The 24,950-nt window shown below is 42.8% G+C and overlaps 1 long non-coding RNA gene across 1 annotated transcript in view; it reads right to left on the reverse strand.

Moving 5' to 3' along the window:
* Positions 1–910: 910 nt before the first annotated feature.
* The window catches only part of LOC142404808 (uncharacterized), a 52,631-nt gene continuing 28,591 nt past the window's right edge, over positions 911–24,950 (reverse strand). The window contains exon 3 of the long non-coding RNA XR_012773955.1: positions 911–1,167. This is a non-coding gene — a long non-coding RNA (uncharacterized LOC142404808). The remainder of the gene's footprint in view (positions 1,168–24,950) is intronic.

Consider the following 24,950-nt stretch of genomic DNA (forward strand, 5'->3'; position numbering starts at 1 on the left):
CTGAAAATATGTCTTTCTCATTCTGTGTAATAGACAGTCTTACCTACCAGTCTGCAAATAGAATAAAAGTAGTATAACCACAGAGATGGGCAAAGATCCTTATTCCATTACTTTGGGTCGATCAGAAGGGAGTATTCACTTACACAGCCATGTCACTACCCAACAAACACGTAAGATACAGTTTCCCCACTCATTAGCCCCTACATTTATATCCCTCTTCAGCCTCACAAACTCCCAGTTTCTAAACTGGGACGATCTTCAAGATGCAAACAGCACTTTTGGGGTGGAAGAATGAGCCCGACACACAGCCCGGCGGCACTCTAAATTTTAGATTGTAACGTTTCTTCTCAAAACGCAACCTCTTAGGATCATGGAGAAAACCTTTCCAATGGAAACCCCTTGCCCCTGGGTGCAGTGCTGAGGCCTGCAGGCCGCTGGGGCACCTCCTCCCCCTCCTCCCACCCTCACCTCAGGGCTCGCAGGGCTGTTTCTCACACTTTTTTCCCTCACTCCTCACTGCAGGGCAGCGTTTTGCCCTTTCTTACACAGGCTTTCCCCAGGGCACCCACCCATGGCTGAGGGGCTCAGCTGTGCCCTGTGGTGGGGCCGTTGGAGCTGGCTAGAACCGGCTGCGTCCGGCACGGGGCAGTCCCGGCCTCTCCTCACAGGAGCTGCCCCTGCAGCCCCCGCTGCCAAAACCCTGACACCGGCACCCAGTACAGGCGGTAACACATTTTTCACTCGGGACTGGTCCATGACTGAGAGCTAAAAAGCATGAGTTGGCATACTGGAAGGAAAATGACCAACTCCCACAATAAATAGTTATAAAAGAAGTGACAGGAGGCATGCACACACTAAGGAAAATATATAAACAACCTATATATATTGACAACACTCACTATTTATTTACTTGGCTGCATCTCTGCTGGCCTTCATCACCACCAAAGAGGTATATCCACTCAGCCCTCTCAGGGACAAGGCAGGGCAATTATCCTCTGTTTCACAGGTGGGAAGCCCCAGTGAAGCGGGAGATGGCTTTATCCTGGTCTCACACGACACTCGGGGCAAAATCACAACACTTTCAATTGCCATCATATTCCCTGGGAGTTGAGGTCAGTCTTCAGCCTGCAGTTGTTTGTTCAGGAAACCATCACCAAAACCTTCAAGCTTGGTGGAAAAACAAAACAAAACAAAACAAAACAAAACAAAACAAAACAAACCCACCATTAGCAAATGAGACATTTTTAAATTCACACCCTGTACCTATGATGCAGGTTGACAACTTAGAGCTGTGCTGCTACAGTAACACTACTAAGGAGATTTTTAGATTTCTACTGATAGGGAAATGCTCTGTGTTGTACTACTAGACCTAGGAAATTAAATTGCTTTAGAACAAAAGAATGTGGAGCAAAAAGCAGGTATCAAATATATACTTAATTGAGCATTTTATGTTAAAAACATAAGAACCTCTGGCATCTACTGCTAACTGGTGTACCTCCACAAAGGTCAACACACTAAGCAAATTTATACCCACTCAAGATCTGATCAATGCACATGTGTACATATGCACTTCTACCGGTAACATCACCCCATACAGTTTTCCCTGCAGTTATATTAAAGTAAAAAATGCAGCTAAATCCCATTTTGATATGTCTCTGTATTTTCATGTCAGTCACTTAGCAACTCATTATGTGAGAAGAAAAAGAAAGCATCCTCTTTTGAGAAGAGCAGCAGTATCATGTCGATGGCAGCCCTCTCTTTTTCCACACCTCAGATACGTTTCCATCACACCACAATGAGCTTTTGGTCTAGCCCTGCACTCAGGGAACAGCTTTGTCTCCCCACTGCCCTGATACTTTTCCTTGTTACAATAACAAAACAAAAAAAACCCCAGGGCATCAGCTATGCTAATACAGAAATTCTTCACCAGGAATGTATTTGAAGCCATCCTAATGCCCAGCACAGAGGACATTACGAAGCTATTAGAAGTAGGAACTTTGGGGATAAAATGGATAAAAATCATTAGGCAACAAGTGAGAAGAAGTGTCCTCCATTACGTGTCCCTGAGGCAGCTTTCCCCCCAGCCACCTCCACTCTCGGTAGGTAACTCATCAGAACAGCGTTCTGGCACCGCTCTAATCTGCTGCAACTTGTACCAGCATTTGCTGTAAGCACGAGCTGAAATTTCATACTAGAAAGTTATTAAGGCCTCTTACTAATGTAAATCATATGCAAAATAGCCAGAGCAATTTCAGCACGGTGTTTATGTGCACTTGAACAGCTGTTCTAAAGTAACAGCTCTTTCATCCACACAGTTATTTCTTGTGTCTTGAAGTGATGAAGATTTGGGAACAAAATATTCTTGCATGGAAGAACACCGCTACTTGGTAATTAAGCACATTGTAATTCACAGCACCAGAGGAATGCCAGCACGGCAGGATTGTCCTCTGATTAGGATAACAAAAAATGATTCAGAAAACAATCTGGGTTTTGCCATGGTTTTCTTGTGAGTCTCTTCAAGGCCCTGTTCTCTGCCTATAAAACAGAAAGAACAGTGCTCCCTTGTGAAACAGAGAAACTGATCTCATTTGTAGTGTCCAGACTCTGCTGTGTATGTTATTAAACATTATTACATACTACTAATAAAGTTGAGTTTATTGTGGTGACAGGTGCAATCAATGAACAGTGTTATGACATTTCCAAGAATGCTGTGGAAAAGATAAGAAAAAGCAAAACCTATAACAGACTGGAGATGTCTGAGGAAAACATGCCTTGCACATACAGTTGAATACTCCTGGACCATTTGTGATAAATGGGCTGTGGATTTGGGAAAAAGCTGTTGACTAAATGTGACTGGCCAGATGGAGGAAGGAGCATCCTCCCAAATAGCAGAACAAAAAGTGCCACCACGAAAATTTTAGTGGCCCATAGAACTAACCCTTCTCTCCTATGTCAAGTCTAGACCCAAAAAGAAAAAAAAAGGTATAAAAACTGATCATCTGCTACTTAGCTTTACAAAGATGGAAGAAGAAAATTGATGAAACAATGACTCTAAAGAATAGTATTTGAAACATATTAGCAAAAAAAAGCTAACAAAAAGTGCCCGTGGCCAGAGCTCCCCTGTAAAGTGCTGAAAACTTTGAAGGGTCACTTCAGTGAACTAGAAAAGCATGCAAAAAGCAGCCAAAAGGCTTAATCAGCTGAAGTACCTTGAGCAATTTGGGGGATTAGGCATTGGTTTATGTTTTCTCTGGAGTTCACAACCTTGCCTGCAGGAAGGAATAGCTGAAAGGTTATTCGAGTGGTTATGAGCTGGTGAGGTGTGAAATGCACCACGTGCAGCTGCCTACTCGGCTCCAGTTTTACTGACGCACAATACCACGTAGGAAGCCACTGCCTTCAGTTGTGCGCCTAGTATACTATACAACCCTTTTTTCTAAAGGAACTAAAATGCCATTGACATAACACTGTGGCCAGAAAAGTCCTCAGTTCTCCTGTTGGATTGTTTCTCTTCAGATACATGAACGTGTAGATGTGGCACTTAGAGTCTTTTCCAACCTAAATGATTCTATGATTCTACGAAATTGTACAAACACCTCTGCAAAATAATGTAGCAAAATTTTCACTTAAGAACAAACTCAAATACTTTAAAATGAGGCCCTGACCCTTTAAATAATGGAAATCTGGGGAAAGATAGCTTAACATACGGCTTTGCTTCTCTCAGTAGACCACGTTGCTCTCTCCTGACCGGATCAGAAGTAGGGAGTGTGCAGAGTTCATGGAAGCTGGAAATATGGCTGGCATTTGAATAGGACTAGAGAGCAGCAAAGACATCTAGTATCTGTTCCAAATTCATGTGGCCAGATGCCAAATACATGGTGGTCCTGGGCAGGGGTCGGTTGTGGACTCTTTCACCACTCGTATTGTAGTGAATTGCCATTTACTTAACTTAGTACTGTGTCCCATGGCCTAAGATCTTTATTTATTGCTCTGATTTCCCCTAAAAATAATCCTGCCTGACCTCTTCAAAGACTAAATTAAGTAGAGGAACTGCACAGCAGGACCACTTATTGTTAAGGCAGCCACTCTGGAGAATCGGTAAGCAACGTCTTATGAAAGCAAAGGTGTGAGTGTGGGGCTTCTGATCACACCAGGATAAGTTTCCTCTTCCCGGTTTGGGATTTGGTCCTAAGGAAAGAGCAGTCCCAGACTGTCCTCATGCACTGTGTTTACAAAAAAACAGAGGGGAAGTTGACCTTCCCTGCAGAGAGGACCAAAGGGCAGACTCCTGAAGTCCCCTGGCATACTTACAATCAGCATGCCTGTTGTTTACAGCTTTCTTTTCAAATTTAGAAACGGAGCCTTTTCTCATCTCACTTGTTCCTGGCTGCAGAAAGGTCTCCAGCTATTTACATACGTTGCAGAGGTGCCAAAAGACACAAAACACGGCTGGCAGCTTCCAGGGGGCTTGGCTCCATTCACACTGCAACTATCCGGAGTTTTTTGGAAGCTACTTAATTCCAGCAAATCTTTTTTTCTGGGGACACTTTGATCTGAGAACTTCTATGTATATATGCTTCCTGGCCCAATACTCTTTTTTTAAACTTCATTATTAGAAAAAGGGTGCAGAATGGCTTCACTTCCTTGAGAGCCTGTTAGCAGCTCATTTATTTATTATCCATGCATGCGCTGGCTGAGCTGAGATACAAGTTTTTCAACCTATCACATAAAACGTGAGATGCACTGCAATTTACCAAACAGCATAGTTATGATGTCTTTTTTATGTATCCTGCATGTTTAGATCTACTGAAGCAAAGATGTATGCAGAGAGCAAGAGTCATTTGTTCGTTCTGTCAAGCACAGAGTAGTTTAAAGTTTCAATTCACACTGGTTTTGTTTGCTTCTCCAACAAACACAGAAACTTTGGCTTTCTTCAAAAATGAAAATGATGAAGAAAATTTGTAGTAAGATTAAAAATTTTTAAATGTAACTATATTTTTTCAATTAAGAGCCCCAAACTGAATTACTTTTCACTTCCCTCTCTCCTTTCTCGCTTTTTCTTTTCAATTTGGGAAAAGGAAAGAAATCAGACAAAAAACATGACAGAACTAAACCATGACCTGTTTGCATGACTTGCCTGTGTGTGTTTTACTTAAAAAGTCTGCAAATAAAGGAGAGACTAAAAAGACTGAGGAAAACACAATTTGGCTTTCCATTCTTCTCCATGATACTTTTTGGGTTTCCTATGAACTCTCCCATGGTTAGAACTCAGTCATGGTGAAACATTTTTGTCCCTTACTGTTTCTAGGTAACCTCAATTAAAAGCCATGCAGAGTGACAACGAAACATTGCCAACACATCAGTCATGCACTGTACAACAAAAACAAGTTCTTTTTTTGTGTGTTTATGTTTTGGTGCCTTTGAATGTCACAATATTCCTCAGTTCAAAGGAGCTGGGAAGGGTTACTTCGATTACTTTTTTGCTGCCTTCCAATTCTGTCCTCTTTTCCAGTTTCCCCATCACATCGCATCTTTCATATGCCCTTCTCATTCAGATCCCCTTCTAGCATCACCACTGGCTTGCGCTTCAAGCAGAATTCTTCCTGCAACTTCTCACCAACAATCTCAAGATTGTCTTTCATCACCTCCTTTTGGAGCAGACCCCCTCAGCTGTGGACAATCTCCTGCCTGCCACTGCTCCCCAAGATCCCCCACGTGCTGCTTCTTGATACTGATGTAGTCTGATGTGAAGGTGAATCTCAAACAAGAGGAGACAAGTAATGCTTGGGCCTAGCAGCTGCTTCAGCCAGTCACCATGGATGATATGCAAACCTCAGTTGGGGACTGGATGGGTATTTTAAGAACCACAGATGCACAGTTGGAAAGCAGCCCATTTAACCCATGGTGATACCAGCTGCGAGGGATGACATATAGCAACACGTACACTTTAGCAACTGGGCGCTCAAAAGAACGTGGTATTTCTTAGCACAACCTAAAGCACACCGGCACAGGCTGTTCAAGCCATGACGAAGTGGCATCTCACGAAGACAGTAAATACTAGCGGGCTCTCTCCAAGCAGCAGCTCAGTACAGGATGTTAGAGGAAAATGCTAGCATACATGGAAAACAGGCAGATTCAGTCTGGAACTGGAAAGCACAGAGGTGGATCATGGGGGAGGGAAAAGCTGCTGGCAAGGGAGGAAACAATGCAATAGAGAGAAAAGACAACTGAGGGCTAGAAATCACAGTGAGGAAAACCCGCGCGCATGCCCCCGATGGAGAGAGTGCCCTCCCTCTGCTGAGCTTCCGGGCATGCAAGCTTGGGCAGAGCCTCAAGAAACCCTCAGCACGCTCACGGCTCTGACTGAAAATGTGAGTCATCAGCCCCCAGGATGACTCACGGCCGCACTCCTCCACCCTGAGCGGCAAAAGAAAATATAGATGAAGAGGAAGGTCGGGCTGAGGACAGTACTACAAGCCAGGGAATTTCTCAGCCTCTCACTATGTCAACACTCATGTCACGAATCTTTTCACATTCAGCAGTTGGTGGCTGAGGAGGAGACAGCAGTGACCATCTGGGGAAGGAGAGAGGGGTGCCATCCTCACTCATGTTGCCTGCCAGGGAGGGAGACATTTTGGCAACAGAAGTAAGTACCTGAGAGAAAGCAAAAGGGCAACTGGTACTGAGTAGCTAGTTAGCAGGTGAACTAGGAACATGAAGGTGAAAATCACAAAAGGTTTTGCATCTCTTGGCTAATTGGGCTATGGCTGTGAGAATGGCACTACTGAATAGCTTGTCGGGCTGCAATCCTGGCCTCATTAGAGTCACTGGGAATTTGGCAACAGACCTGAGCAGAGCTGGTTTTCACCACAGCTTTAGTGCCACGTGATACAGAGAAACAGCAAAGGCTTGACGCCCAGGCAAAGGCCGAGCTGCGTTGCTCTCTAGGTGGGTGCACCCTGGCCAGATCCCCCGAGCACCTCTGCTCTGTGCCACAGGGAGCTCCCAGCTGGCCCCAGGCAGGTGGCACATCTCTGGAGGTGCCACAGCCCTGGGCAGAGCGGCTCCACCCCAGGCTGTGCCCGGGCCCTGAGCTGAGGCAAGGTAACGCGCTGACAGGGCTACAGGCTGTGGGAGCTGAGCTTTTAGACATCACCTCGGCAATTGCCACACAGCCAGGCCATAGGAAGCTGCCTGCAAGCACTCTGCTGCTAGACTCTCAGCTACAGAAGCAGCACCTTTCTTTAAGTGCAGATTGATTGGGAGGAGGGGGTAAGGTTGCTTGTGAGCCATTAATGCTTGCTGGAGCGGCACATGCTCCCACATTGTACGCTGCTATCGCTTCTCACCTCCCATTTAGTTCAATGCCACATCCTCCCTTGCTTCTCCGTTATGTTTGTTCAGACTACGAGTTACTGGAGCTGTGACTGTAGCTCTTGGGCACTGTTTGCCCAACAAGGCCTCCATTTCCTTTGGCTCTCGGATCTACCAGTGAGATAATATTAAATCATTCACACGCTGCCTTGTCACATTGCACAGAGCTGGCTTTCTTTGTACTGAGTCTTTTCCTGGAGTCTTCAGGGCACTGGTTGGATCATTATTATTCTGTTCCCACGACAAAGTGAGTGGGGTCATTTAGTAGCACGTAAAAAAATTATTAACACAAATCTGAGCAGCAACATTTCAGCTTTTTTTCCCAGACCAGTGAAATTCAGCATTAACTAAGCGCAGTGAAGCATTCACTTCATTTAAGTACTTCATCTTCTCTAATTACCTTCAGCATGGAATCCCCTTCCCTTTCCATTCCTTTCTAGCAGCTCTTGGCCTCCAGCTAAAATAATGCCCTTTCACTCTCCTTTTTATAAAAGCATTGCCCTGAACATGGGGCCAAAGGATGTCAAGATAGAGATACTTTTGCAGATACACTTAATGCTTGTGTAAATGAAGGAATGCTCAAGTCAGAGCGGGCTTTAGGGGTAACAGACAAGTTAAATCGGAACTTGAGCAGCATGGGATTGTCTTTGTGCCTGTCATTCATGGCCACAGTGTGCAGCAAACACCTCCCGCCCCAGGACGGTTCGGGTTTCGTGACTGAATAGACAGCAGTGGTTACTGACTGACTATCTGTTTGTTCTCAGCCACGAGCTCTGCTTTGCTGCATGGACTCAGCCTTGCTCTTCAGAGATGCTTCCCTCTTCTCATTCCTACACAGATTCAGTTTTCACTGTCTGCCAGCTCCATGCTGCTGGCGCCCAGCTGAAAGGAGTGGTCAAAAGCCATCAATGGCAACTCATTACATGCATGGAAACTCAGCCAGGAGACAGAGGCAAAAGGAACAGAGGGCTCACTCCAGTCTGGGATGCTGCCACAAGGCTAGAAATATTTTCCCCTTTCCAAGGACCAGCCCGTATGTGAGAAGCAACTAATATGTGAATGCCGTCCTTAATGCTTTTAACATCCTCCTGCATCTCACAGAAAAATTAGGAAAATTTGAGATGTTCTGAAGGCTCTGCTCCTTTTTTTTCTCTGCTCTTGCTGCTTCGTTTTCAATCCTTTTCTGAGGTCATGCTCCTTGGCTTATAACAGTATGATTTTCTCTATAGCAACTAAGCTATTCTGCATTAAAAAAAATTAGAAATCAAGGTGTTAGAAAAGGCAAATGGCCCATCTAGACCAGTACCTGGCAATTTGCATGATAAAATGGTTCTCTCAGTGGAATGCTCTGTCTCAGAAAACTACTCTGATACCACACTTCATAAGACATAATTGCAAATTTTCCCCATCCCATAGTAACCCCACTGGTGCAATACTCTCTAATGGACAAAGGGGTAAAAGAAGGAAAAAAATGAAGTATTTGTGCCTCGTGGCAACAGTCCTGAAGCTTGATAGCCTATTTTAGAATCTGCAATTTGAAGAGCTCTGCTTGTTTAGCCCAGCCAAGCGAAGGCTGGCACAAAATATGATTATCCCAGGTATATTTAGAGAGGAGATACATCGGGGAGGAAGAACAGCTAATGAAGAACAAATGGCACAAGAGCAAATGGGAATAAATGAGCCACAATAAAATTAGGCTGGAAATTAGAAAATGGCTCTACCTGCGCTGTTCTGGAAGAGCCTCCCAGGAGGAGTACAGGGGGCAAAAAAATGTGGCTATTTTTAGGAAATAACAAGATCAGTTTAGGAAAGTTTTACCATTGTATGGCCTGATGGCTATGATAGCAGGGGATCATTTCAGGAATCTTCTAGCCCTATATAATTCTCTTTCTGGAGCATTTACATTTCTTCTGAAAACAGGCTCACACTAGGCTCTTAGAATACCCTGATGGAGGCTTGTCTCTGTAATGTACCAGCCTTTTTGATCAAATTTTAATCCAACCTTGTTTAAGCTGCAGACTCTGCAGACTTGAATGAAAAAAACAACAGTGATTTGCTCAAGCAAATCGATCTGATGTTTGTCCAAAAGATGCTTTCTGATTCACACAGGAATTAAATCACATGGCTTGCAGTACCCAAGAGGCAGTCTGAAGTGATCATTGAATACCCATTTATATTAACTCTGCTAACGTTCACCGGCAGCACAAAAGGGGCTCAATGCCAGCACATCTTACAATTTGAATTAGAGTTTGCTTTCGGACGTGGTAAGTCCCAGTCTGCAAGCCCTCTAGCAGTGCCCACCGTGCTCGGGGGGCCAGGAGCCGAAGCAGAGCCGTGCAGAGGGAGTGCATGCTGCCATTGGGGTGCCACCATGACCACGCCACTCATCCATCTGGTAAGGTGCCATGTGAGTAAAAGCCACAACACATTTCCACCCCCACTGCTGTATCTGTGGCCTGCATCACCTGCTCTGATGCAAGACCCAAAGGAGAGTGCCCCCCCATTTCCCATTTCTCTCCCAAATACATCACCTGGCTTAACAAATGTATTATATTGCCTTACAAATCTTGCCAAGCTGATACTAGGCAAGCTTTGGGTAAATAAGAATTGGGTCCTTCCTGTATATACGAGCACATGCATATTTCCACATATATCATACATATGCAGATAAACAACTGTAGGGCAGAGGAGTAAAACGCAGCCTAAATCACCCCTGCAGTGCGCCTGGCACCTGGGGATGCTGCATCAGCCTGGCAGAGCCACCACCGCTGTGTCCCCACCAGGCTGCCAGGGCTGGGTGAGCTGCTAGCAGCCTCTCTCCATCACAAAGCCAGCAGCTAGGCTCTGTGTCCTCCCAGTGGCACTGGGCTCCACAGCTCTCTGTCTGCTCACGTTCAGGAATCCCATGATAACTGTCGTGATATATATTTTTAAAAAAAGCCTGGCCCTGCACAGGCCCCTCCATTGTCATTGCTGCTTGGCCAGAGGGGGAAAACCCAAGGAGGCACTTTGCTATGTTTCTATTTCTGTCTCCCGGACTGCAGAACACCTCATAGTTTAGCCAGTTCCTTGCTGAAGTCTGACTTTCACAACACTAAATATAGAAAATATGCACTCTGGAGGGGCTAAATTTAGCTTTGCTGCGTTAGAAGGGGAGGTACCTCATTATTGGAGGCAGGAAAGCAAAACCACTGCAGGCAGGGAAGCTTAGGTGATGCAGTAGCAGCCACTGCTCTATTGTGCCAGCACAGGAAGGAATTGAATTAGAAAGTTCAGTTCTGGGTTCGATTTTCTCTTTTTAAACAAATCTGTTCAATGCCCTAGTGAGGTTTTACAGTAGTTTACCTCTTCCAGAAGAAATTACATATCTCCGTGTTATTCCTGTAAAAACATTTAGGAAAATTCCTTATTTAAATCAAGGAGAGACTTAAAAATGATACAAATTAAAATTCAGGGTTGAAGGCATCTGAGCTTGCTACAGCTGGCATGTAAAGCCTTATATAAAGACCCTCACACGCAGGAAATCGTGACTACCTGACATAAGCCTGGGCAGGCTTTTCAGGAATGTTAATCGCTGCTAATCAAGGAGAACTGGCCGTCTCACAGCTGCAGCCTTTCACCTCTAAGTCACCTATTCTAGCATACTTGGCAGGGGGGCACACGACCTGGACTCCGTTCCCAAGCTGTGCTGTTCACCGTGAATTAGACGACATGCCTCGGTTTCCCTACCTATCAGCTGCGGGCAGCAGAATTTCTCCTGTGCTGCAGAGCATTTTCAGAGCCGAGTGAAGAATTAAAGCCATTAACTTGGGCTGGCTGGCGTTTCTTTAGAAACCACAAAGGGCTAGGAAGATTGGAAAGACAGGATTTTGACCAAAATACTATGCAGAAAAATGTCTGACTGCTTGAAAACAAGTTTCCTAGCGGGTATCATCACACATGAATCAGCAAAGGCAGGTGATGCCTGGAGGCACCAGACACCCCAGGCCTGCAGAGAGGGGACGGCCAAGGCTGCGGCTGCATCATGGGAGGTGTAGTTCAAGGAGGTGGCCCCAAACCAAGCAGCCACCTGGAGGACTGGAAGCAGCTGATGTAAAACTCTCTTAACGAATTATGATGGCATTTCAGAAGTGTAATGGTCAGCTTCTTTTAAAAATTTTACAGAGTCCCATTTCTCCACTGCCAGTCTCATGTACCTGCAGTCTTCTCCAATATGAAACAAGGTAACGAGCAGGATCAGCTTCCAGGTGGAGAACTACTATGTAATAGGAAACCAAATCAAAACACCATTAACATAATTCTTTCATCTTCATACATATGATGATGATATGCAAACTACATGATGGAGAAGATGACCTGTTCTGAAAAGAAAATAACATTGGGATCCGCCAAACTTTCTTGTCAGAATCAAATAAATGACCAAAAATACCCTTTCTCCAAGCCCACATTAGATTCAGCCCTGGTTAATTCATAACAAGTAGCAGTACAACTTTTTTACCATGGACTGCTGACAAAAGTACGTTATTCACTGGATACCTAATGCCTATACCAGCAAGGTAAACATGCCCAGCACTTGTTCTCTAGTACAGACTAGCCCTTGTTCACCTACTCTTATAGCTCAACTCTCTTACAGCCCAAAACGTTTTGGCCCTTGCTAACTTTCAAGCTATGCACATGAATTGCCTGGGAGAGGGTTAGTTGGCAGGGGCCAAAACAGGTCAGTGACAATAGCTGAGCATTATAAACAAAGTCATCTCAGCATCTGGGAACAACCTCTGGCACTGTTTAATTTATTAGCATAGATAGAGTCACTGAGCTTAAACTGAGGAAACCAAAACTGTCAGTCTTTCCCCTCAATACAGCCAGTAAATAATGTTAAGTTAAATAGTCTTTGGTTTGACTCACAGGCTACACACATCTACCAGCCCTCTTGCCAGCAATTAACTCATACCCCATCGCTTCAAATTTTGGTCCTGGGAGCCAACGATGCCATAACTGACTACATGAGGCACTGGAGGAGATTAGTCCTTTCAGAAACGCAACAATCAGCAGGACTTTTAAATTCAGGATATTCATCCTCTCCATCAGTTTACACTTTCTTTTGCCTCCTGGTGTGCAAACCATGCTCCCTTGGAATCATGCACAGGTGGCCTTGGACATTCAGGCCTTACAAAAACACCTTATGATGTCATGTTCATGAAGCAGCTATTGATAGACAGAAAAGAAGAAACCATTTCCAAATACAAACTCCTTGCAACAAAATTAGAAAGCATGTGGAAAGGAAGGGACTCCATACAGGAATGCATCTCTAACTTGAATATTTCTGTGTTTTTCATTTCTGTCCCTGAGAGGCTGAAGGCAGGTTAACTCAACTCCTCCTTCAGTTAAGCCTCTCATGAGCCTGATATTCTTCCTATATTCTGAATATTTCAACTGGTCTAATAAAAGATGTTACTATTTCCTTCAAAACTTCTGCCCCCTCTAATACCAAGGGGCCATGAGCACAAACACGAAGAGTAAAACATTAGAAGTGATATCCTGCTTGTACACCTGAAAAAGAAAACCTGCTTTTTGAGATCCTTTTCTCACGCTTCTCACACATGCCAATGGAGACTTCAAATACTAATTATTCACAGCTATACAACACGGCCAGTGACAGTGCAGCTGGAAATAAGCCTAATGAAATATTCAATATAGACTCGTTATACCATAGACCAACATTAACAAAACAAAACAAAAAAAGCCAAGCAAACAAAGCACATGATTAAATAGAGAAGCAAAAATAAAGATAAAATTAAGCAAATGGAGCCAGATCCCCAGGAGTTCCCTTGTTCATAGACTCGTATCAAGAATTTTTTTTGGTGTCATGTAACAACTCCAGCCACTCCTAACGCTACAGGCAAGAATTCTGTCCTCTGTACTTTCAAAAGGGAGGGGATATTTTATACCGTACTGGTTTGGGCTGTTGATTTTCTGCATAATAGCTTGTATGGTGCTATGTTTTGGATTTGTGACCAAAACAGCGTTGACAACTTAGGGATGTTTTAGCTGTTGCTGAACAATGCTTGCACAGCGTCACAGCCTTTTCTGCTTCTCACCCCACCCCACCAGCGAGTAGGCTGGGGGTGCACAAGAAGCTGGGAGGGGACACAGCTGGGACAGCTGACCCCAACTGACCAAAGGGATGTTCCATGCCATATGACATCATGCTCAGCATATAAAGCTGGGGGAAGGAGAAGGAAGAGGGGGACATTTGGAGTGATGGCATTTGTCTTCCCAAGGAAACATTACACGTGATGGAGACATGCTTTCCCGAAGATGGAAAGCAACGGACGCCCGCCTGCTGATGGGAAGTAGTTAATTAATTCCTTATTTTGCTTTGCTTACGCATGCAGCTTTTTTTTACCTATTACACTGTCTTTATGTCAACCCACAAGTTTTCTCACTTTTGCCCTCCCAGTTCTCTCCTCCATCCCACTGGGAGGGGAGTGAGTGAGCAGCTGGGTGGGGCTGACCTGCCTGCTGGGGCTAACCCACAACACATCCCTGGCCCTGCAAGACATTCAGTAGGTAGCCTTCAAGTGAGTTGTATCTGTTGGTATTTCAGCTGTAAAAAAAGTATAACATTTCCCTTGCACTCTATACTACTACGCATTTTTAGACATTTGATTATTAATTATACTCTTGGTATTTATTTTAAATTTTCATCTTATTGGATTTAATTCTTAATAATGACACTTCTTCTTTTCAGCTTAACACTTCCCATCCTTATCAACATTTAAGTATGTACTCTCTTTTATCTGTCATATAGATGAAGGTACAAATTTAATCTTTAAATCAATGTCAGCTGGGAGGAAAGTTTTATGAATGTAACTGAGAACCTCCAGTTCTTTTGTTGTGCAAAACAGATTGTTTAGCTGAGCTTTGCCTTTTCTCCAAGAAGAGTGTCTTTGAGTTCTTCACAATTTTAATTCTGTATTACTAGATTCAGAGTTACTTTCCTATTTTGCCATTCCCTTCCCTGTGTGTGTGAGCAGTAAAGGCACACAGAAAGAAACACAGGGGAAGTCCAGTTAACTCTGGCTGAGGTCAGCATTGACCACAGAAGCTTCTGTAACAGAAATTCCCTGAAAAGAAAACATTTCGCCACCAGCCTATGTACGTGACAGGCAGAGTGAAGGAGAAATGGGCTAGGAGGCCTTCCAGCCTGTAAACAATCCATTTGGTGCTATTACAATGAGCTATTAATATTGCATATCTAAAAAGACACACAGGGAACTTATCATCCTTATCTAAAAATCTGATATGAAACAGATAATGTCTGTAACATATATAAATACGTGTTTATGTAGTCAGGTAGACCTACAGCATATCATGAAATAATTTGGCCTAGTGACAACTTCATTGTCATACTGAGGGCTCTTCTTTCGAACATGGTTTTGGCTGCCTGTTTGGTATAGACCTTTCAGCTTACTCACTTAGGTTGTAGGCTTGTCCTTCACTGAGTGTTCTGTTACATATTTGTTTATTATCTGCCACAATGGTTCTTGGTGAAAGACTGGAGTTCCTGGATCTTATTGCAATGACAAAGAAAATTCTTCCTCAGGTTAAAAATATCCTTCCTAAATCTATCAACTGAAGTGTTTGTTACACTTACATGAGGCCAATATCTCTGAATAATTGATGAAACCACAGACAGACATAAGATGTGCAATGCAATTAAAGGATCACCTACGTTGATGTAAGTTGTATATAAGAAAAGATGCAACCCATCTTCAAGCTTACGCAGCCAATGCCATCTCCTTTGGAATCAGGATTGATCGGTTGACTTTACCTTGGATAGAAGCCAACAAATCAAACATTTAGAAGGACTTACGAAAATGCCTTAACTCCTTGTCCATGAGATGATTAATTGCTAGACAAAAACGTGTAAACAATCTTCAGATATAAATTCTTCACAACATTAGGAACAACATGGAAAAGAAGGAACTTAATATATGACCTAGCTTGACTATTTCTGCCAGTATTCAATCTTTTATTTAAAGGTAATTTACTTAATCTGAGAGTATCCTGACCCAATGGTCTTGCTGAGCCCAAGATTAAGATAAGATAGTGAATTCATATAGCATGTCAATGATTGGAGTATGCTATGCAATGATAATTCTATTAAAATAGGAGTTCACAATTAGAATAATAAAGGCAAAAGATGTACAACCAAATACTCAACACATATATTCAAGTTTCTTTTTATCCTATAGAAACTTTCTGTGTTTTTGTCCAGTTTGTCATATCACTCCAGCCTTAAGGATCAACAGTAGAAGAAAACAGAGATTGAGGCCAATTGACCATAATTTGGAGAAGGAAAGAAGAAAGCAAAGAAAGTACAAATGCTATAATCTTGTAACAAACCATAAAGACGGACAAATATGTTTGGATCGTATCACTGTCGTAAGTGTTAGATGCACATCATTTTGCTTGCAAGGGATAAAATGAAGGCAACTGGTAAAATAGTAGAGCCTGATTCAGGATAAATTACTAGAGCTAAGGCAGTAAAATGAATCCATCAGTGAATCTGTTTGCTTACTTTCCGCACTTCAGTCAGCCTGAGATGGGCTCAGTCAATGTGGTTATTTCCAGTTTTATCCCTCTGTTTATCTCCTGTCTTTTCACAATGTAACTTCACATTTCGACTAAGTCTACGTTAATAAGAGCAGGCAAAGAAAGTCTAGTTTCATTTCTCTTAAACATACATGAAATAGTTTTTTAAAACCCACATTTTTATTCACATCATTTTACAAAGTTACTTTGCAGAATTCTTTTGGATGAACCAAACCTCCTAATTCTCTGGTTTGGATTCCTCATTAAAGAGGTACACGTTTCCACACTGAGAAGGGCTGACTTTCTTTAAACAGGAGGAAGCTGGGCTCTACATCTATGAAGTCAGTTGATCTAAAGATACAGGTTCTTAAGAGCTGAAGAAGAAAGGTTTCAAAGCTTTCTTTGATCAAAGCTGCAGAAAGTGATGTTAGAAAGAACAGGGGAAAGAATAAAATGAAGCAAACAAAGCAATATCCCAAGACTTCTGCCTGCCAATTCAACCTTCCAATGCCAAAAATGGAGCAGAATATAGACTAACTTATTAAATACATTTTTTAAAAAAATCAGAGTTATGAGTTACAGCTCTTCAGTTTTTAAGATGTTTACATATCTAACTGACTCGACATACACGAAGCATAACTTTGAACTTCACAGGGCTGCTGCATGCAAGAAAGCAGAGATGGATTTGCCACCAGCAATGCACATCCCAGTGGTACTGCCCCATGCCACAAGTACGCTGTAGGCCACTAGAGCGTGAGGAGGGAGAGAACCTATTGCTACATGAAGTCCCCATCCAGAATAGGCATACTTCCAACATTAGTTAAACACCCATCTCCTGCACACAGTTTAAATACATTCTGGTAACTTAAAGTATAGGCAGGCAATAAATAAACCTCTTAAATTAGTTTCAACATGAGGGAAAACTAAATTTCTATTGCTATTAGAAACCTGAGCTCTTACTCCAAACCACCCACAGCAATTTGCTGTAATCACTGCTGACTACTTGTTATTTTCTATGATTTCAGCAATCTTTATATTTAATGAGGTAGCTTTATCTTTTTTGAAACTTCAATTTGTTATAAGTAAACAAGGTAGAGAAAAAACAATTATTCAAAGTATTAGAATAGAGGTTTTCATTTTAGTCAAATCTTTCTCTGATTTTATTATTATACTTTTAAAAATGAACCTATTTTATATCTCAAATGAACTTAAAACAACAAATGTTAATAATTAACTATAATACTATAAATTAAGCAATTGAAAACTGTCATTTATTGAATCAGTGAGCTTTTGTAAGTAGTTAAACAAATTAATTTTTTTTATATAAAGAATGAGGTGAAATACCTTTAACTAAATTATCATATCCCACTTTATAAATAAAGTACGACAAACCATTTCCTGAATTAAGAAAGTTTCTATTCATTCAAATGTCAGCACCTACAGAGTTTCTATATTGGCATATTCACTGCTGTTATCCAGAATTCTGTAGAGTGCAACTTTTACTGAAGAATTCAAAACTTGTTCAGTGTGGAAAACCTATTAAGTCATATTAGAAACGATTTAGAATGTTGGTTTACAATGATGAATCTGTGTTCCAGTCTACTTCCAAAATTAACTTGATACAAATGGTAAGTAGAAAGTTAATTATGCCAAATGTTTCATAAATGTAAAACATTTCTTTCACCTTTTCCTAAATCTACTACAATGGGAATATTAGAATGCAAATAAATATTTTTATATAATTGCTTAAGTATACACAGCTACAGAATATCCTTATTAGCTAAAAAAAAAAAAAAAACCAACATTTTGTGTAAAGATTTTTATTTGATTACAACAATCAAATAAAAGTATTTTACAGTTAGTGCTGCAACTCTCAATTTGGGAAAATATAAGTAGAAAAATGTAATTAAAGTCACTGAATTAAAAGACAATTTTAAGCTTGCTGATTTAAAATTGAAGTGACTTAAAATCAGTCCCTTGTAGACCCTATTGAGTGACTGGTAGAAAATTATTTAATCTGATGAAGTTTCCTTCATCCTAATTTGAGAATCATTTGTGAAAAAGCTTCTGAACTAAATTATTGTATTAAGCATAGTTATTATCATTAATATTATTCATCAAATAACTGTGGGTCAGCAATGCCTTATCTATAGATCATTCTCAGTTCTCTCTGAGAATCCAAAATTGAAATTTTGGGTTGAATTTTCTCAGCCTCAACTGTATACGTTATGCAAGCCATACTGCACTCTTCCATTTCTACAAGATAAATACAATTCTTAGGTTTAGTTTTCCAGCAGAAACGCTTGTGTGTGTGAATTTTTTTCCACTTGTATTCTCTACATGTTAGCCACCTTTGCTTAGATACCTATTACGCAGACCTCTGGCAAATAGCTACACAGGAGATCTCTAAGAAGCAAGCAGAAACAGTATCATAGGAACTTGAGCAAAGGTCCCTTTCTTTCAGAGTGTATCTGGACTAATGCTTTAACGCTAAATTGAAAAATTGAAGTGCAAATCACTTGTGACCATTAGGACATACTGAACCCAGAGGCAGCTGCTTTTCTCCAGCAGCGGTGCAATGTTTGTGCACAATTTGTATAGAAATGTCAGCAGTTCTTTCAGAGTAAAGCGCAGGATGAAGCAGCATACAGTGTCCTGTCACTAATCACCCCAGAAGGAAGGTCCTTCTAAATAGATGAATCAATGAAAGAAACTCATTATTCAATGAAATCCATCCTGCAAATATTTGAAGTATGCAGGAGTGTAAACTTAAATTAGACTATGTACTATCCCTGTACACAAAAGCTGTTACCTACACTTCTATGCTTTACTGTTACAGTACCACACCATTCAGTTTCTCTACAGAGATAAAAACGTACCATGAAAGACAGAAATTTCCATCACTGTATATGATCAGTTTAATCTAACGTATGGCACATGAGACAGGCAAGAACTTGCAGAGCACAGGTCTGACTAGATCGTATCAGTATCAAGCTGCTCCTGATTGAAGTGAAAGCAGGCTCAGAAGTCAGCAGTAATGGGCGTCTCTTGTGCTCCTGTATCTGCTATAAGGTGCTCCCTGGTGCACCCAAGGCCCTGACAGTGTGCTCCCATGGGGGTCCCCTGCTTCGTGGGGTGGAAGCACCGCTCCCCCCAAGCCACCCGCTCCCCATGCCCCCAAAGCACCCGCCATCCCATATAGGTGGTGCAGGAGGCCCCAGACCGCGCTCATTCTTTCAAGCCTGCAACAGCTCGGAGTAGAGGCCATGCTGGCACAATACTAGGTCCATCAGTAACTTGCACTGAGACAATTCCTGTTACACGTTTATTTATAGGCAGGGTAGACCTATAAATATCCAGGAGATAGGCCAAATACCATAAAAGAGCCTTTTCCTTCTCTCATTCCACAAAGCAACACCTAGCAATCACGGCCAGTAAAAGATAGTAATGAGGTGGTGTTTCCTGCTCACAGAGCAGCTGAGTAAGAGGCCAAGGACATTCCCGCTTCTGTAATACCAGGGCTATGGCATTGAAGCACAGGGGCTAGGGGCTGCAATCAAGCATTAATAATGTACTCAGTAGCTTAGGTATTAAGTTCACTAAAGAATAAAAAAGGCATGGAAAGAACACGTAGGCAAAATGTAATGGATAGCCACAGGTGGGAGGAAAAATCAGCTTTGAATTCTCCCTAGAATAATTTCTTGCATAAGACTTTATATAAGCTGACAGCCTTTCGCATGCTCAGAATAGGATCCCAAAATTCACTGGCAAGGTCTGCACCCTCTGGAAAAGATGGCCCCAAGACAGCACTCACCAACCACCACGCTGTTTATTATCAAACAGAAACAGCCAGTTTCAGGTGGGGTCAGAGCACAGTTTCGACCCCAGAGTATTCTCGACATCAGAGTATTTGGGACTCTGATGTCACCCACTGGGTCAGCTTACAACCTGGCACACCTGGAGGGGCACCTCGCTCCCTGTCTGCAAACTGTGTTGGAAAACAGCTATGCAGGCGGGGGCAGGAAGGAAAGCTCACCTTGATCAAAGCCTCTCTGGAGTCCAGGCTTTTAAAGAAAGCAGAAAAACCACAGCAAGCTCTCTGTGCCTCCTGGAATTACCACTCTGCAACAGTACAAGTGCAGGCAAAACTAGCCAGCACCGAGGCACCCTGCTAAGCTAGCGGTGTGTACAAGCACGCACTTACTTGCCAACAGCCCCAGAGAAGCCTGAGCTCAAACAGAATACTCTAAGATGAAAGGAAAACCCGTGAAGCCTGTCCAGCTTTTGCCATGTGAGCACATTTTTGCTCCAGGGTGCCTTTATACATTTCAAGCCACCCAGCTGTTTTTATGGACAAGACCTATGCTCAGCATGTCATTTCAAAGTGAGTTGGAGGCACAAGCAGCAAGAGAAGGTATAGGTTTGGTTTCACGTGATGGCTAACACACATCTCATTTTTTTCATTATTTGGAACCATATGCCCAACTGAAGAAACAGGGAAACCATAAAACCAGCATTATTTTAGAGCAGTGCCGAAGGGACTTGTCACTTGACATCCAACATTACCAGAATTCCTGGTACAATGAGGACAGTTACATTTCCTAACTTTGCTTCCCTACTCACTCAGGAGGTGAGTGCACACTCCTTCATGGAAGTTAAGAGGGGGTTTTGGTTTGCATTTTATCTTCTAGGGGAAATAAATCTTTCCCTCAAGATCTTGAAGAAAATCTTGACAATATTACATGACCACATCCCTAAATACTCCAAATTCTTAGCACAAAAAAGCAAATCCCTCCTTTGATAAAAAAGTGCCATGATTTTTTAATCTAACCTTATGTTTTGGGGGCCTTCAGCTTCTAGAAGTTCAGGATTGGAAAAGTTGATTATCATATACCCGAATCTCTTAAGAGCATACATTTTAAATAAAGAGGAGGAATAAAGTAACGATATCCTCACTGGGCAGGCATAGCCAATATAAGCAGCACGCAAAAGGTTACAAGAGGAAATCAGTAGTACACAACACAAACCCAGATTTTCAGAACACTTTTGTGGTGCTTTCTGAAAAAATGAGCCTCTTTCTTTGCACAAAGAACAACTGCGATGACTTGGCATGGAATCTCTTAATTGAAGCCACCGCCAGACAGGAAGGAAAAATAAAACCTGCCCTGGAAAGAACCTGCTGTGCAACCCCATTTGGAAGGGCAGAGAGGTGTCATTTCTGCACACAAGCTGAATCCCCAGGTATGAAACAGAGGGAACAAAGACAGATGGCCTTTAGAAATGTCCCAAGTGATCCTCACAAAGTCAGGAGGTTCCCCACCATCTACCTCACCATTTCATACTTCTGGTAAGGAATATTATTTACTCTTTCATAACATAGACTATAGCAGACTTCTGGAAAGCTCCCCCAGCTTAATCCAAATCAGGTTCTAGATGTGCTTAAACACTTTCAGAAGCCAATATTTCTTAATTCTGAGCCTGCAAAAATTACCAGCTGAGAAGTCCTCTTGATCCTGATCAGGATTTTGAGGTGCCAAGATATGTAAGAATGGATAACTTTGGATAGACAGCTTGTTGTTAGTTTGAACCCAACCACTTAACCCAGATGGTGTGGGGAAGGGTCACTCTTTAACAATTACAGCAAAGAAGGTGGAAGATATGGAGAATTACATTTTTCTGCCCTTCTCTGCTTCAGCTGAGTGGGTTTTTTTCTTCCCAATTCCTTTAGTGGTCAGGTAAAATAGGGACAATACCACACATCACATAGAAGATGTGACAAAACACACGCAACCCTTTGTGCACTTTGTGTAAGTGCTATTCACGCATTCACTTCTTCACACTGCACCAAGCAGGCCTGATCTCATATTATCATATTGAGGGGAATGAGAAAAAATTCCTCTGGAGCAGGTCAAGTCTGCAGTGAAAGGGGTTTTAGAAGTATTTAGAAAGACAGTACAGGTCATCCAGTTCATTCAGAAATAAGATCATGACATAGCTCATCAAGGAGAATACTGTATTATTTTTATTATTCTGCCCAAATCAAATTAGTTGCCCATGCTCTGGCCTAGAAATTAGAATCATTCAAGTGCAACTATTTGCAACCCTTTCAACGTGTTCACCCCTAAAAAACTTGCCCTTGGGAAACAGACTCCACACAACGAAACCAAATCTGCTGTCAGATTTTCCTTACTCCCATTTTGCATGACCCTTAGAAGCAGCCCAGAGAACCCTCTTCTGCCGCTCAGAGTTCCCAGCGCTGCAGAGTCTGATGTGCAGACAGATCCTGCTGCTCTGCACTGTGTTACTTAGACCTTGTCTGCGCTGGGGAGTTCAGCTGCTGGCAGCGGGCAGCGAATTTGGCTGCACAATGGCAGTGTAGGCAGGCAAAGCTGGTGTTGGTGCTGGTGTACAGTCCAGCCCAATTTCAAGCAGGAATTATCTATGCTTCAGTAGGTATTGGCAGCTTATCAAGCCAAAGCTTGTGGGAAGTCTTCCGATTCTGCCCTGCTGTTGGAAGAAGCAAAGGAGAATAGGTCTCTCTACTGCGCAACTGTGCCTGTAAACAGACTTAACACACGGCCTAGAAAATAAAACTCAAAAGTAGATGCTCCTCAACAGTCAGCTTCTAAAAAGAGGGAGTTTCATAGTCAGGCTTTGTTACATGAAATTAAGGTCTTGAAAAACCAGCCCTGATGGTCATTTCTCTCCCTTTCTGAGAGCATGGCACATTATGTCTGGCTGGTACACCCTGTTGATTTTTAACCACCTCTGTTCTGCCTCATCAGTTTCCTGCCTTGCTGGGCTCCATCTAGAGCTACCCACACAGAGCAACCAGAGCGCAGGGAGCCTCCAAGGCACAACAGCCATCAGGATCATGAAGGCACAAAAGCTGATTCTCACCTGTTTGAACTCAATCCTCCTTCTCCCTACCATGAAGATGCCTAAGCAAGCTCATGCCCAAAGTCAGCTGAACCTGAATTGCTGCAAGGCAAGCTCTGCTGAGGGGAAATGGTTTTCAGCAGGTTTTTTTTGCCAGAAAGGACCAGCAGACCACCTAGCCTGACCTCCTGCAAGACAAAGGTGGCTGCAGAGAATAGCTGCTGGGAAAAGGCACCTCCTTCTAACCTGGCGCTGAAGTACCGGCAGGCCACAGCAGGTCCAAGATCAGTCTCTCCAGTCCCCGACTGGGAAGAATGGGGGATGTTCACAACATGGCCGACAACATTCAGTTTCTTTCCTCACAATAAAATAAGCCAGCTCAGGTTGCCCTTGAAATCCATTTTATTAGGGTGCATTTCCCCAAGGCAACCAAGCCTCTAAATCCTTGAAAATTCCCTCCTCTTCTATCCTCCCTCCAACGCTTCTGCCCAGGGAGAAGAGGCTTAACACTTGCCTGCCAGTTTCTTCTCTTTGCAATCTCTATTTTCCCCTGGTTCCTCAGGCTAGCTAATTCTCCCAGGTTTAAGGCCCTGTGTTCATGGCACACCTTTCAACCTTTTCTACCCATAAGGTAAAGCTTAAATCACCAGAGAATAGGTAATAAGCGAGTAGATAAGCCACAAAAGACTATGACTTACCTGGACTAGACTGCAGCTACCTCCAGCCACTTCCCCTTTACAATGTTCCCTGAAAGCTCTACGTTCCCTCCCTTTTCTTTGTATCTACCTGCCATACACCGAGGTGGTGAGACCTTGTAGGAGGATGGCACAGTGGCACTGTAACATGGCCCATACTCCCTGCATAAGCTACCTACATTATAAGCCAAGGTCAGAAGGAAGGGGTAGCAGCCTCCATGACCCACCTGTCTCACCCCGCTCAGAGGAGAAGCAAATGCACACACAAGAGCCTAAAGAAATTAGGCAGAGCTTTGGACCCTGATCCAGCTGATGAGCTGTCAAGTTGATTTGCAATGAGAGCTGTGCTCCCTCACAAAGAAAAAACACAGGAATGAGATATACTTAGTCACAGGGCATAGAAGAAAAGAGAAATCAGGTGGGAGCGTGAGTGTGCTTCAAGGCTGAAGAACAAATCACTATTGTGAGGCTCAGCTAAGTCTCTGATGGAAGGATCGAGGCACAAATTTGGAGACAGAGCCAAAGAGTTTGCAAACTTCCCAGCTCCAGTTCCCCGTGAGGGAACTCCTGCAGTTCTGCAAGGAGCACCAGATCTGCACACCTCCAGTGGGCTTCACTGCCAAACAATAAAAATACATACAAATCTTACCTAAACATTAATAACTATAGTAAATTGCAACTGAAAAATGCTACTGCTAACTCAAGGCGAGAGTCCAGCTCCTACTTATTTCACAGTAGCTATTTCCTAATGCCTTTGAGACCTAGGCCATAGGGTTTATTTTACATCTAACTGAACAACAGAGCTCTATCCCCTGACAGAACACAGGAATCCAGCAAAAGACAAGTGGTGCCCGAGACCTACAACGCCCTCTCCACAGCCGATTTGAGGAACAGTGCACTGCTACAGCACTACTTCTCTATTTTGCCAAACTTGTTTTCTCTTTTGTGATAGGAGAGCTAATTATACTTTCCAATACTCTTACAACCTTTGGACAACCTCAGGAGAGAAGTGGTACGCAAGAGCAGTGTCATTACTTACAGCGAATCTGCTGGTTGCATTGCATATAGTGAGAGGAGACAAAATAGCTCACAGGTGGACCAACAGAGAGAGGAGCTGGAGCAAGGTAAGGACTGGGATAAACAGGCAGGGCAGTCCCCGAATTTTTTAACTAGCAACAATCAGATGACTCTGGTCCCATTTAGTTTGGGGCTGCATCAATACCTGCTTAGCTCTAAAGTACCAACTGCCCCATCAAGCAGAGATTAGGTCACCTATTCCCATGTACGCCTTTGATATTACCATACCAGTAACCTCCTTTTCATTCTGTGTAGAAAACAGGGAAAATAATTGTTTATCCCAAAGAATGCAGTATAGGGGATGGAAGAAACCAGTGTCCTATGTCA

This window comes from Mycteria americana, chromosome 1, assembly GCF_035582795.1.
Source record: "Mycteria americana isolate JAX WOST 10 ecotype Jacksonville Zoo and Gardens chromosome 1, USCA_MyAme_1.0, whole genome shotgun sequence".
Taxonomy (NCBI): Eukaryota; Metazoa; Chordata; class Aves; order Ciconiiformes; family Ciconiidae; genus Mycteria; species Mycteria americana.